The sequence below is a fragment of the Pinus tabuliformis genome, chromosome Q (assembly GCF_031772625.1).
Source record: "Pinus tabuliformis cultivar Carrire ecotype Pingquan chromosome Q, CPIR1, whole genome shotgun sequence".
Lineage (NCBI taxonomy): Eukaryota > Viridiplantae > Streptophyta > Pinopsida > Pinales > Pinaceae > Pinus > Pinus tabuliformis.
In genome coordinates this window covers 600,232,107-600,246,506 of record NC_142296.1, presented here as the reverse complement: position 1 = coordinate 600,246,506, position 14,400 = coordinate 600,232,107, and the positions used below count along the sequence as shown (strand labels likewise).

The 14,400-nt window shown below is 35.1% G+C and overlaps 1 pseudogene; it reads right to left on the bottom strand.

Annotated features, from left to right (window-relative positions):
- Window positions 1-12,009: 12,009 nt before the first annotated feature.
- Window positions 12,010-13,192, bottom strand: LOC149220880 (putative E3 ubiquitin-protein ligase BAH1-like pseudogene; annotated as a pseudogene).
- Between the last annotated feature and the right edge of the window lie 1,208 nt (window positions 13,193-14,400).

Genomic DNA, 14,400 nt, shown 5'->3' with positions numbered 1-14,400 from the left:
AAAAGCGCGTGTATGTGGAAAAGTACCTTTGGTCCATGGCGGTTAGTCCTTGGAAGTTGTGCCTATGGTTTCGGACCATTGTGTCTCGACGGGCGTGTCGATCCCTAGTTTTGAAGTTGATGGTATTGGATTTCTATGGTTTTGGCTCTTGGTATTGAACAAGGCCTAAGGCTATATAAAGGGAAGGAAATCATTAGGCAAGTGTATCTGAAATGTCTTGAATATCTGATGAAGCATTAGATCCAGTATGCAGGGTTATGGGTTGATGATGCATTGCTTGATCTGAGCTAAGGAGAGATCTCACCGGTTGATGGAGAACTAGATCTAAGGAGAGATCGGGATCAAATGGTTTGAAATGCACTATTATGATATGGTTGATTATGTGTATTTCTAGATCTGCATACTGTCGCAATATTATGTTCTGGGTCTAACTGATGTCTGGTACAGCTGCAAGTTATGAGAAATTATTTTTAGATCTGTACGCGGGTTGTCTTTGGCAAAAGCGCGTATACACGCGGGTTTGATTCATCGAAGTAGCGTATACATTGTAAAGCTTGATATTTGAAGTTGCAGATGGATCTGATGGTTATTACAGAGTTCTGTGTCTGCTCTGTGTTCTGGTGACTGTTGTTAACAGGGTTTCAGTGATTCAGAGTTTGATGATTGTTTTGAGCTTCAATGATAGTTATGGGTCCAGTATGAAAATTGGATGAAAAGTGGCCTTACAGATTATGTGTTGTGCTTCAGTGTATCCAGTCTGAAAATTGATGAAACGTGGTACCTGGAGGAGAGAAGATTGTAGGCAAGCACCTACGTACTAGTATCTAAGCTAGTACAAAAGCTAAGGGAGATCTTTGGAGCATTGTAGCAGGTAGCAGCCTGTGTACTAGTAAATGGATCGGCTAGTACAAAAGCAAAGGGGGTTGTAGCTCCCGTACTGGTATAAGACTGCACCAGTACAAATATTGTAAAAGGATTTTCTTATTAAGAAGAAGATTGAGATGACTTGCAGCAGGTGGTTTTCACCCACATTGGGTTTCCACCTTATATCTTTGTGTTCATGTGTGTGGCTCTTGTGTGATGTTCTGTTCTGTTATTCTGCACCTGTTTACTGTTAATATGCTTAATAATGATCTGATGCATTTACTGAAGATTAAGCTAACTGAATTATAAGATCTCTGGATATACGCGAGTTTCATTAGACACAGTAGCATGTACACGCGGGTTCACTTAATTGAAGTAGCGTATATGTTTCTGAGTATGAAATTGAAAAGTTTGATTGATCTGATAATACTGATTCACCCCCCCCCCTCTCAGTATTATTTCCAACACATGGTCAACTACTAAATCAACGTCTTTCAAACTCTGAGGTCGAGGGGGTCGTGGTTGGTCTACCGCAGAAGACGATGGATGGTAAAATACCACATCAACGTCTGTTGAACTATGAGGTGGAGGAGGAGGTGGCTGGTCTACTCTGTCGGGAGAAACATAAGGCACATCCTCTTGCTCTAGCATCTAATCATCAAGCATCTAAGGAGGAGGTGTACTACCGAAAGGATTACCAACACCCTAACCATAATCCGATGGGGTAGTACTACTAGAAGAATCATGATTACCACCCTTAACATATGATCATAATCACTACCCTGATCATCATGATCACCACCTCATCATCATGTTTTTATGTATATGTGGTTGCATGCCCTGTATCCCTCATCGATATGAGTACCCTACTAGCTCCAAGGATATGACACATAAGAGACATCATCTCTCATGGACAGTCCTTGTAGAGATCCATGAACCTAGGATTTGCGTTGATGTCTCGAGCCCTCGCTAGGAGGATTCCCTCCTCAACCAAAACTTTGGACAATCTATCATAGTAATCCATCTGAAATATCACACTAGCCCTATGAGCCTAGATACCCATGACCCTCCCAGGATGTGCCTCAACCACTTGGGCCTTGCACATCTCCTCATCTCCTCCATATGATGGGGGAGGAGGCATGTCCCCATCGAATGTGTCGATGCCTCCAAAATATATACTACACAACAATAACTAGACAATTTCATTCAACAATTTAATAAAAAAAGTTAAACAATCTGCTAAAATAAATTGTATTCTAATTAATTAAAACAATAAAATGAAACTAGATAGATTTAAAGAAAACACTAATTTTAGCTCTATCATCTGGAGGCTTAGATAGTGTGAAGAGTATGTTGGTACATTGTCTCCAATCAATCCTTGTATATGAAAATGATAACAAGATAAATGCATGGTCAAAATCATTGGCCAATAGCGCCAATGCCTAAGCAAAAATCTTTGGCCCCTCTTGGGCATCATCTGGTCCCACATGCACATCCAGATCTCAGTAATTACCATAGGTGGGTAACGGTCAAATGTAGGCCTCGTCTCTGGAAACCTCTGAAAAAATAAATAGAAAATATTTGAAGAGAAAGGGAAGCTCGCCCTCCCATGTATCATCGCATGAAATCTTTCTAAAGCCATAAAAAACTACCTAAAAACAATGGCAGACCATCTAATACATCATGGTGCATGAATCAAAGAATCGATGTAACACAAAAGAGGGAAAATAATGCACTTCCCATCACTACTAAAGTGTGCAATGGTGGTGACTAATAATGAGAGGCACCTAACCTCCTGTGAAGCAAAAAAATAAATTCGTAGTTGTCCACCATGGACCTAAAAATCTGCTAGACAGACTACATGAGGCCCAACATATCTATGAGATTAGGCAAACTGACTCCCTTTTGCAATCCCATGGGGGACATAAGGGAACTGGGGAAACTCCTCCCCAATCATTGATAGGCTAATAATAAAGTATATGTCCTCCTCATAGGTCTTATACCACACCTCAAGAATGACATGGAAATCATGCTCATCGACAATCTAGCGGTAGATCAGATGCACCAACAAGACATAGTGTGACTCCAGGGATGTAGCCTCCTCATAGTACTTGAGGAGGCCTACATTCCTTAAAAGATCTTGGGTCACTGCGCAAATAGGGAGAGAGTATAAATCCCTCTCCTTTTGTTTGACCTCTCATGGTTAGACTATATTGTATTGGTTCGCCATTTTCTTCTGCTCCTATTGCTGCTCCCTCTATTGACATTTCTGCTACATGATTGGCACATAAAATACATCAACATCATACATAAAATATTTTTTTTTATTAACTAAAAAATGTATTTATAAATATGGAAACATAACTTTCAATTAAAAATAAATAAATCCTAGTATGCTGAAAAAATAGTAATGCACCAGGTCCGGTGCGCTACCAAAAATAACCACATTGTCATCGGTGTGCACATACATATGAGGAAACGATGTTGGTTCACATATTTAAATTTTCATCACTGTGTGTCACACTATGCATTCGTGTACATGTAAACCTTTTTGCATTGCTACGAAATGTTCAGGTTATCGAACGCACTGAGCTATATTTTTTTATAATATTTTTTATAGTGTGTTTGGTAAATATAAACACACTAGACGTAACCTAAAAATCTACCCACTGACGTACAATTTATAACTTTCTCGATGCATTTTAATTTATGAAATGCATCACAATAATAACAGTGTGTTATGTTCACTCCACCCTATAAATTTATAGGGTGCATCATTATTAGTGTGAGCCGGACAGAACATTGTGTAGGCATTTTTTTTTTTTTTAAATGGATTTTTAAAGATAATTTTCAATTCTAATACACTAAAATAATAAATTAGAAACAAACATATACATTACCTAGACATTTTCTTGTTGAAGAGGCATTATTGACACATAATTGAGAAAAAACAAATCTCCACCATTTGAGAAAATTGAAAAGCCATGCACTGAGCTTGGTATGAAAAGATAGTGAGAAAGAGAAATACTGATGTCAAGTATCTTTCATGAGGTGGGATTGGCACCGATGGTTCAAATCTCTCCAGCACTGTAGATGGTAAAAATGAAATTTACAGCCCGAAGGATTTTTTATTTAACCCTCCTCCGGTGTGTTATTATAATTGCACTGGTGCGTCATATATCCAAGGGCACCACTTTTTTTTTTTTTTTTTTTAATTTACAATCCTATAGTGGTGATTTTGTTAAGATTCCCCAGTGCATTCTAATACAGGTACCATATCAATGCTATGTTGGACTATAGAACCACAATTTTTTTGACAAAAAATCGCCTAACGGTGCTCTTTATAAGACACCCTAAGGAATTTTAATACATTAACAACATCGGTGCTTCGTTGGAATATAGAACCACATTTTTTTGAAATTTAAAAACTAGATCAATGATACTTCGAGGTATGCACAAGGTTGTTTTACCACAAGAAGGGTATCGGTGTTGCAGGTGTATATAGCACCGACAATTTTTAAAAGTTGACCTTTTTTCGGTGTTATTGCTTACTCAAGAATTGATGCATTTTGTTACTTAATGCACCATGTTTTTTTATTTTATAAAAATAAATATTCCATCGTCATCAATTTATATTCTACATTGATGCTTGTATGGATAGTAAATAATCAATAATTTTGTATATTGTAGATGCATCGTCGTAAAGATGTCTGCTAAAACATCTGCTTGCCCATTTCCGCTAGTGAGCTCCACTACAAACAATTTTTTGGGTTATTTTTATAGGAGCTTCCGCAAAACCCTCTGCTAAAAGGTCTTTTACTTATGGTGATTTCACTTGGAAATCTCATCCTTCAACCATATTAACAATGAATTCATTTGTTATGTTCGTAAGCTAGAACTTTCATAGCCCATCGTTAGTGGACCCTCTAGGGTTGACATGGAAATGCCACTTGGAAAATATGTGAGGCCACATGAGTGCCACGTTGCACCCAAGTTATGACATGGATTTCATGAATAAGACGAAATTTGTAACAATAATAACTGTTAATTCAAGACTCATAATGAAGATAAATTTATATCATCAAAAATCTCTCACTCAATTGTATGTGACAGTGATATAAGATTTTAATTCTACAAAATTTTAAAAAGTACCTTTTTTCATAATTCCATCTTTATGAATGACTATGGAGGTTGGGTTCAATCATAGGTAACGCATTCAACAACCCAATGTAATACAAGGAGGTGGGAGAGAGTATTACATCAACCTTATAGGAAGCATCCAAGTGGTTTATTAGACCATTAAGTAAGAACTAAGTGGTTTACAACTTATTTAACAAGTACTTAGTAGTTTATTAGCTTACTCAACAAGCATTAAGTGGTTGAATTCTCCATTGAGCCTCCCACTAGCTACTCAGGCTTGAAAAGACATAGTCCAATAGCCTCAACACATCAATACAAGGGAAATTCAAAGCATAGAACTTAGTTGCAACTTCAACAATTCTCTAGTGGTCCATGTCTAGTGTCCCCAAAGATTATTTCTCTATTGTTGTATCTTCCTTATTTCTTGTGTTTCCTTCTCACCTCTTCTTTTTCCTTAAGTCACTTTGTACCCGACAAGACTACAGAACTTCTCTTCCATCACATTGTGGAATCAATAAAACATGAGCACTTTCCCATGCCAAATCATGTATTTCCATCTATTAGGTCTCAGTTCAATTTGTCATGCCACTTTATACCACTCTCCCACTTCTCTTCTATCCCTTAGATTTAGATCCAAGTTTTCCCCCTTCAGGCCAACATTTCATATTTTTATTATTTTGAAGAAGAAAATTTAATACTTAAATCATTTACATGATTTGTCCCAACCATCCATAGGTTACACATTAGCATTTATGGGTATGATTACATATACAAAAACAAGGGTATAAAGAGAGGATTGTTACATTGGTTATGTTAATAGTAGTTGATTACAGTTCACAATGTCCATGGTTGATTGTTTTTTATCATGAATGACTATTATTAGACATGGTTGACTATAGTTAACCAGTTTGACTATTATTGATGATTGTTGACTATGGTTAGACATGGTTAACCATTTTTAAGCATGTTTGATTGTGATAAACAATGATTGACTATGGTTTACCATGTTTAACCATGATGTAATATGGTTGAGTATTTCTAACTATGGTCAAGAATGTTATGCAACCAGCTCACAAAATAGAAGAAGTGATAGATCAACAACTTCAAAATTAGCCTCTTCAAGGGGGAAATTTCCTTTACATTACACAAATGAAAAAGTATTCGATGATACAAATGACAACAGCTCCTTTATATATATAGGAGTCTAAGGGATCATAATATAATCAGAGCCTACATAACAATAATATTGTAAGAGCACAACAATAACAATAGTGGGCTTCTATGGGGCACAATAATAACAATATGGAGACTACATAGGTACAAAAATACAATGGGGGGGTTGCACTAATAACAATAAGGGGATACACTAGTAGTATAGCGACATAACATGCCCCTCTTATTCAAAAGAGTGTTTTCCTCAACGCTTGAGTAGTTCTAGATGCTTTTGTATAAAATTCTCATCCTCCCATGTGGAATATTTAGCGGGTAAGTTCTTCCACTTGATGGGATACTCTAAAATTAATAGATATCGTAGTTGTTGGGTTCTGTTTTCCATGACTGCTTCAAGCTCCAAAATGATTTTTCCTTGCTCGTCAAGTTTTGAAAATTGTTTGAACCGAGAGGTTTTCACCTATAACCTACTTTAAGCATGAAACATGGAAAACTAGGTGCACTTGGGAAGATGCAGGAAGCTCCAATTTGTATGACAGGACCAATATTTTTCAACACCTTGTAAGGACCATAGTACTTTGGTGATAATTTATTATCCTTCTTAGCTTGCTTGAGGGACATTTTTTTGTAAGGTTGTAGCTATAAAAATACCTAGTCGCCTATATCAAAACTTCTTTCTTTTTTATGTTGATATGTTTGTTGTTCATTCGATTTTTCACCAAAGTGATGTTATCCTTTAAGAGTTGGAGAACTTGTTGTTGATGCTCGATGTGATCTTCCACTTCTTGAACCTTAGAATTTTCTCTTAAAGATGATGTGATGGATGATGGATGATATCCATAAAGTGCCATAAATGGGGTCATTTTGCTGCAGTATGGAAGGAAGTGTTATACCACCACTCAGCTAAGGTTAACCACTTGGCCCATTGTGTTTTTTTATCAGATATAATGCAATGAAGGTATCCTTCCAAATTTTTTTTCACTATTTTCATTTGTCCATCAAATTGAGGACGATAAGATGAGCTATGAGTTAATTGAGTACGTAGACAATAAAATAATTATGTCTAAAAATTTCCAGTTAAAATGGAATCTCTGCCTCATACAATAATCTTTGGGTTTCCATGTATATCCTCTTCTTTTGATGTTTCTTGATCCTTTTCTTCCTCCTCTTCATGATCTATGTAAAATAATTTCTTCTGAGCACACTTATGACCTTCTGTATATTTTCTATCACAACTATAACAAATCCCTTTTTCTCTTCCTCCGTCCAAGTGTTGTGGTGTCAACCTTGTAGTTTGTGGAAGGCTAGGAAAAGCAATGCTTCCTTCTTTATAGTTGTGAGTGGTAGAATTCATTGTTGCCATAATTTTTTCTTTCAATTTTTATTGCCAATCTGAATGGCTTCTCTAATGAATCGGGTTCCCAAAGGCGAACCTCATGTTGGATGTTATCTTTTAAATTCCCTATGAAGGCATTAATCATATGCTCCTTTGGAATATCATTTACCCTTATATTCAATTTTTGGAAGTCCTCAATGTGCTCTACCATTGAACCCTTTTGTTTTAGATTTGTCAATTGGCTAAAGGAGGTGCTTCTCTTTGTATCCTCATAATGTGCTATCAGTTCCTCAATAAAAATCGACCAAGTGACAATTTGTTTATGAGTGGAAAGTCATCGATACCATACAAACTAATTAGGTTCTAAATATAAAGTTTCCATATATACCTTTTGTGTGTCTTGCAAACTATGGAGATCAAAATATTGCTCCATTTGTAATATCTATGTTACAAGATCCTTGCCATCAAACTTCCTCGTATCGATCTTTGGAATATGGTGGGTCTTCAATCCAACGTTAGATTCTATGAAATCATGATTAACATTTATTTTGTTCTCATCATGAGTTTCCTATACTACCTTTTCGCCATGAGGAAGCCTTTCTTGTAGCGACTTTGTCCAACCTGCCTTCAAACCTTCCATGTCTTTCTTCAAATCATCCATGACTTTTGCTTCTATACCATCGATATTAGCTTCCATGCCATTCCTAAAACCGTTGATCTTAGCTTCGATTCCATTCTTCAAACCATCCATCTTAGCTTCTGTTACTTCTTGTGAGAGAAAATGTTGTTGCACTTGGTCTTGTAATTTTGATATAACATGTTGCATTTCTTCCTCTTCTTCATGTGCAATGGTAGAGCTCCCAGGTTGCTTAATAGGTGTTTCTATTTTATTTCTTAGAGTCATTTTGAAATCAAACAATGATATATATGCTTCATTATGCCCTTTGAATCACTTCAAACTGATTTTTCAAATAAAATTTATGCAATTTTTTTATAAAAATACACACATTTTTCCTACTTTTAGGAGCTCGATCTTTCAAAACTGTTATAACTCTGTAATTTCGTATCTCCAAGTTTTGAAATTTTTTATTGTGGTAGCCCTCTGAGTCCTCTTTCTAATCCTACAGGTCTAATTAAGATTGGATTCTGCAAGAAATCATTATGTCCAATATCCCATGGTGACTTGATTATAGACTGGTTTAGTAGAGTGAACTTGTAAATCTAATGCTCCGAGAGAAAGTTATGATGATTTTCCCATGGTAACGTATTTGGGTTGGAATTCTGGAGCCTACAAAAATCCTAACTTCCTCGGATCATATGTCCAAAAATATAGTGAGACAAGATCTGAAATTTGTACATGAGGTTCACCACGATTTTGGCTCCACGAGATTTAAATTTCAGCGTCTGAAGCTTCATAGAAAAATAGTTATAGCGAAAATGACACAATGACCTATTTGAAGCAGTGAAACCCTAAAATCCAAATCTCTAATACCAAATGTTATGCAACCAACTCACAAAATAGAAGAAGAGATAGGTCAACGACTTCAAAATTAGTCTCTTTGAGTGGGAAACCTATTTTACATTACCCAAATGAACAATTATTCGATGATATAAATGACAAGAGCTACTTTTTATATATGGGAGTCTGTGAGGTGACAATATAATCAAAGCCTATATAACAATAATATTGTAAAGGCACAACAATAAGAATAATGGGCTTCTATGGGGCACAATAATAACAATATGGGGACTACATGAGCACAACAATACAATATGGGGGTTGCACTAATAATAATAAGAGGTTACATTAGTAGTATAAGGACCTAACAAAGAATGGTTAGTAATGTTACATCATGTCTAACTGTTGTTAACCATAGTAAACCATCTTTAAATCGATGATTTATTATGTTTTAGAATGGTTGACCATGTTTCACTATTTTGATTAATATTTGGCTATAATTAATCATATAAAACCATTGTTGATCATTGTTGGAAACATTTGACTATAATTTACTTTGATTGATCATGTTCGATTGTACTCCATTATGATTGATCATAAATGTGGCCAACAAAAATAAAATTATTAGATTCCTCAACGGTTATCTTAAATTGTATAACTCGCTAAAAATTAAACATATTTTTTACAATTACATAATAAATTTCCTAAACTCGCAATTATAGTGAAATTATATATATTAAAAAATAATAATTACTCTCTTTTAATTTTATTAAAATTAAATTATAATTTTTTTGGTCTCTTTAGCAATAATACTCTCAATTATGGTGTACATTTAATATTTCTTCCAAATTGTGACTCAATACCTGCGTTTTTAATTTCGTTAAAATAAATTCACACTTTTAAAATATATATTTTTTTAAATGGCATAAACATTAACCATAATAAATTTTCTTTACAAACGCTTTACAAATTCCAACCTGTAAAGCCGAGTGAAAACCATGTGCTTAAATAATAGATATGACCAACGATCAAAATCTAAACTACAAAGAAGAGAAGCATGAACTTCTTAAATAATACCTATCAATACTGACGAAAGCCTTAAAAAGGGCTTAGTTAGGATAGCGACGTACATTAGAGAAGCTCCGTGCTTGATTTTGCTCAGTTGGATGGACTAAATTTGTAAGCAACATTCTATAAGTTGGAACCGACAACTAAATATTTCCATGGCTTCTGGCAGATATTGTTACAATAAATATTATTAAATAATAAACATTATTAACTAGCAATTGTCCCAAAAGGTACAAAGAGAGGCCGATAGGATTATTAAATTGGAATTGTTGAATTTTTCTAGAAGAGTTAATTGGTTTGTGGAAAATCTTGTTTTCTTGGACTGGATCATTGTGCAATTACTTTCCTTTAGATGTTTTGTTTATATCTATATTACAAGGAACACATTGAATGTCTTATTTCATTTTAGAGTAAGTTAATTACCCATAATCAAGAGGTTAAGTTAATTACCCAAAATCAAGAAACCTCTATAGATGGCCAAGCATATACGAAGCTTGCTAGTGACCAAGGAAATAACCACCATGACTATCCCCTACCAATATATTTCATTGAAAACCATAATTGTATATTGCATTTAGAAAGTCAAAACATAATATTAGAAAACATGTTGATATATTGCTATTAAAAAATTAATTCCATTAGAAACCATGATATTATTATTATATTTTATAAAGAATAATATACATATATAGAATGATACTACATTGAAAACCATAATTGTATATTGCCCTTAGAAAGTCAAAATATAATATTAGAAACCATGCTAAATATGACATTACAAACCTTAAATGTCAAAGGGAGAACTTAGAAGTTGGAAATTAAATGACCATAACCATTCCGAAGACCATGTCTATAGAGGCGTTAAAAAACCATGGTCAATGCCAAATTAGGAGGCCGGAAGGCAAAAACAAAAATAAGAAAATACCAAATCGTTGCTAACATTACATGTAGCAAGAATAAAAGAAGCACTTCTTCCCCATGGATGCTTTCTTGATTGTGATCTCACGCTCGCCTGAAGACAACCATGCTTGAAGACGACCATTTAAACATGAACACGCATGCTCGCCTGAAGACAACCATCCCTGAAGATGACCATCTAAACATGAACATGCACGCTTGAAAGGAGGAACAACACATTGGACACTATTCAGATCAGCTAATAAAGTATTATAAATTCTTGAAAATTTTGATATATATATCTATCAAAGTAATGCCAAAAAATTATAATTCTAGAAATATTGAGAATATTCTTCACACAATTAAAGTTTTTTTATATATATAATTAAAATTAATGTCAAAAAAATTGTAATTCCAGAAATGTTGAGAATATTCTTCACGAAATTAAGTTTTATCGAACAAATGAGTAGAACACCAATAGGCAATATTATCAATATTAAAGTAAAGGAGAACGACAGAAGGCATATCGCGAACAAAACCATTGATGAAATATGTATGTAAATATAAGAACGTAGGTAGAAAATAGGGTTGAGAAACCTATTTTACACAAACAGAAATATATTATAACACATGACCTAGTAAAAAAGAGTTTTACTGAGCATAGTCTGTGTTAACATCATTAAACTTTTTCAACCATACGGAGTTCAAGTGGAAAATATTATACCAATGGCATCACCCATGTATGAGTGTGCTAAATGCTAGAATTATCGCCATAATTGTCATGAATTGGCTCTGTTTTCATGACTGCGTAAACCTGTCGAAGTATTAATTGTATTAATAAAGACTAATACCTGTGAAAATTAGAGTATATTGGTGATGGAAGCTTCTAAACAAATGAAAGGAAGCTTAGAAGTTAGCCTGTAACAGATAGCGACTGAACTTTGTTAATTTGCAATAGAATGCTTAAGTAAATATTTCAAAGCTACACTCAGGAAACTCAAAGTTACTTGGAGAGACTTCTGAGGAACATTTTTGTGTTTTAGAATGCTCGAGGGATTGTTACGTCGAGAGATTGTTACGTCGGCACCGCATCAGAAATAGCTATTACTTCAAGATGCACCACGGCTTTGGGGGTTTGGAGATTAAGTCTGTGGAGATACAACTAAAGAGTTCGCTGTAGGTAGTTTTAATTGGTGTATGGGGTATATAATTTAATACTAATCAGTGTTTGCCAAAAGCTAGGGAAGAAGAACAGTGCTTGCTAAAAGCCAGGGAAGAAGAACAGCGACAACAACAGACAAACAATTAACTCTGAGGGGAAGAGTGACATAAAAGGATGGGAAAAAGCAGTGAAAATATCTTCAAGAGTGACATAAAATAATGGGAAAAATCAGTTAAAAAAGCAAAGCAGAACTCTGAGGTGAAAAGAAGCAACTCAACCGATATTTGGAAAAAGCAGTCACACTTCAAATCAATGGTTGAAAATGTCTCACCTGATTAATTGAACAGAACAAGGTAAAAGTGTAGACAATTGTTGATTCATAGGAGAGCCTATCAGCCTAAACATATAAAATCTTTTTGAATGAAATAAAAAACAAACATTTGTAGTATGAACGACACAGTTTCCCCTGAACTTACTTTGTCATACTTTTTCAGAATCTTTCGAATCGCAATGGCATTCATGGCCACATAGCTGACTAAGTGCCGGCCTTCTCGAATCATTGCCTCATGATCATCAGCAAAGAAATGTTTAATACGCCACAGATACCTTTGAAAACCAGATGCAAGATGTAGATGTAACAAACGTCTCGCACGAGAACTGAAGCAACCCACTATAGCCGATACTTCTTTTGTAGGCTCGTAAAAGAAAATTTTGTCACAGACTGCAAGAAGACGTGTCCGAAAAAGCAAAGTTAGACACGCTTAAAGCGAATCAGCGAGCCAATTCGGTAAGTTTCTGGCTATTAGATATTGCATAACAAACTAAAAGAGGAAGGTAACAATAAGAATTAAACACCTGGACAAGTTTTTGGAGAACATGTATGGTTGGATGGATCAGATGATTTGGAAATGCTTTTGGCTATTTGTGAACTGGAGAGCCGTCCTTCAGACTCAGATGTGGTCCCGTCATGCAAGTATCCAACCCGGTACTTTTTCAGAACCTTTTTCAACCGTTTGTATTCGACGTTTGTACATTTGTCTAGAAAATGCTCGTCCTCTCCGTGTAGATACTCGGAAAACCTCTCCCCAAACTTCATGATCAATACCTTTAAAGCAATAGTAAAACACACTCAAAAAGAAGAAATCGCGTAGCAATCCTGCAATTAAAAATAATTGTCTAAGGCCTTACTACATACGAAGCTGATACTTATCTTCTGCGTTAAGATCGATAAGGACGATGCTCTGCAGGCGGGAAATTATATATGGGACTTGCAAAAACCGGAAAAGTCGCATGAAAATCTTGTGGACTTTTTTCAGGCGGTAAAAGAAGCAATAGATCGCACAGCAGAAGATATTGAAAGCATTGAAGAGTCATTTATAAAGAAAATGTAAATGTTCCTGAAATATGAGCAGCTATGGAACTCTGAGATCTTAAAGATAACGCCAAAACTGAAATATACATATGACCCGCTATGGAATTTTGAGATCTTAAAGATAACGCCTAAATTGCAAAATTCCACATAGCTACATTAAAGAATTCAATGGGGACTTGGAATGTTTTCAATCCTTGGAAACTCAGATGAAACAGCTTTCTCTCTGCCCAACATAGGCTTAACATGGAAACGCGTTAAATCCTTGTAATAAATTTCCAGAAGCATTGGTGCCCGCGTACCCCGCTAGAAAGCTTTCAATAGAAAGAAAATATGACATTCATATATTTAAACAGTCAAAAGCCAAACGCAGGGAAGATATCGACAATTTCGTATTACAGAGGAAAAACATGCATCACCTTAAGCCTTCAATGGATCGTGAATCTAGAAAACGAATCAAATTAAATTTTCAGAAATTCAAAGCACAGAGCAATAGATGTTGAAATATTATTGAGTTTTCCTCTAAAGATTATTGAGTTTCCTTTAAAGATTCTCGTGAGGAGCAAAGACCAGAAAAATCCAGTCAGAAGGTCGCTAGAAAGTATGAGAATGATGATAATTTCACAGATGTGACCTAAAGAGCTTTAGGAGAAAAAGCAGTAAAAATATTTGCAAGAGTGACATAAAAGAAAGGGAAAAGCAGTAAAAATATCTTGCCATGTTAAGAAGGCAACTCAACAGATATTTGGAAAAAGCAGTCACACTTCAAATTAATGGTTGAAAGTGTCTCCCCTGATCTAACGGTGCAGAGTAAAAGTGTTGACTATTGTTGATGCATAGGAAGGCCTATCGGCCTAAATATTAAGAAATTTAATAAGGTTTATATATTTAGAGTATAATATTATTGATAGAGTTTACCATATAAATTTTATGGT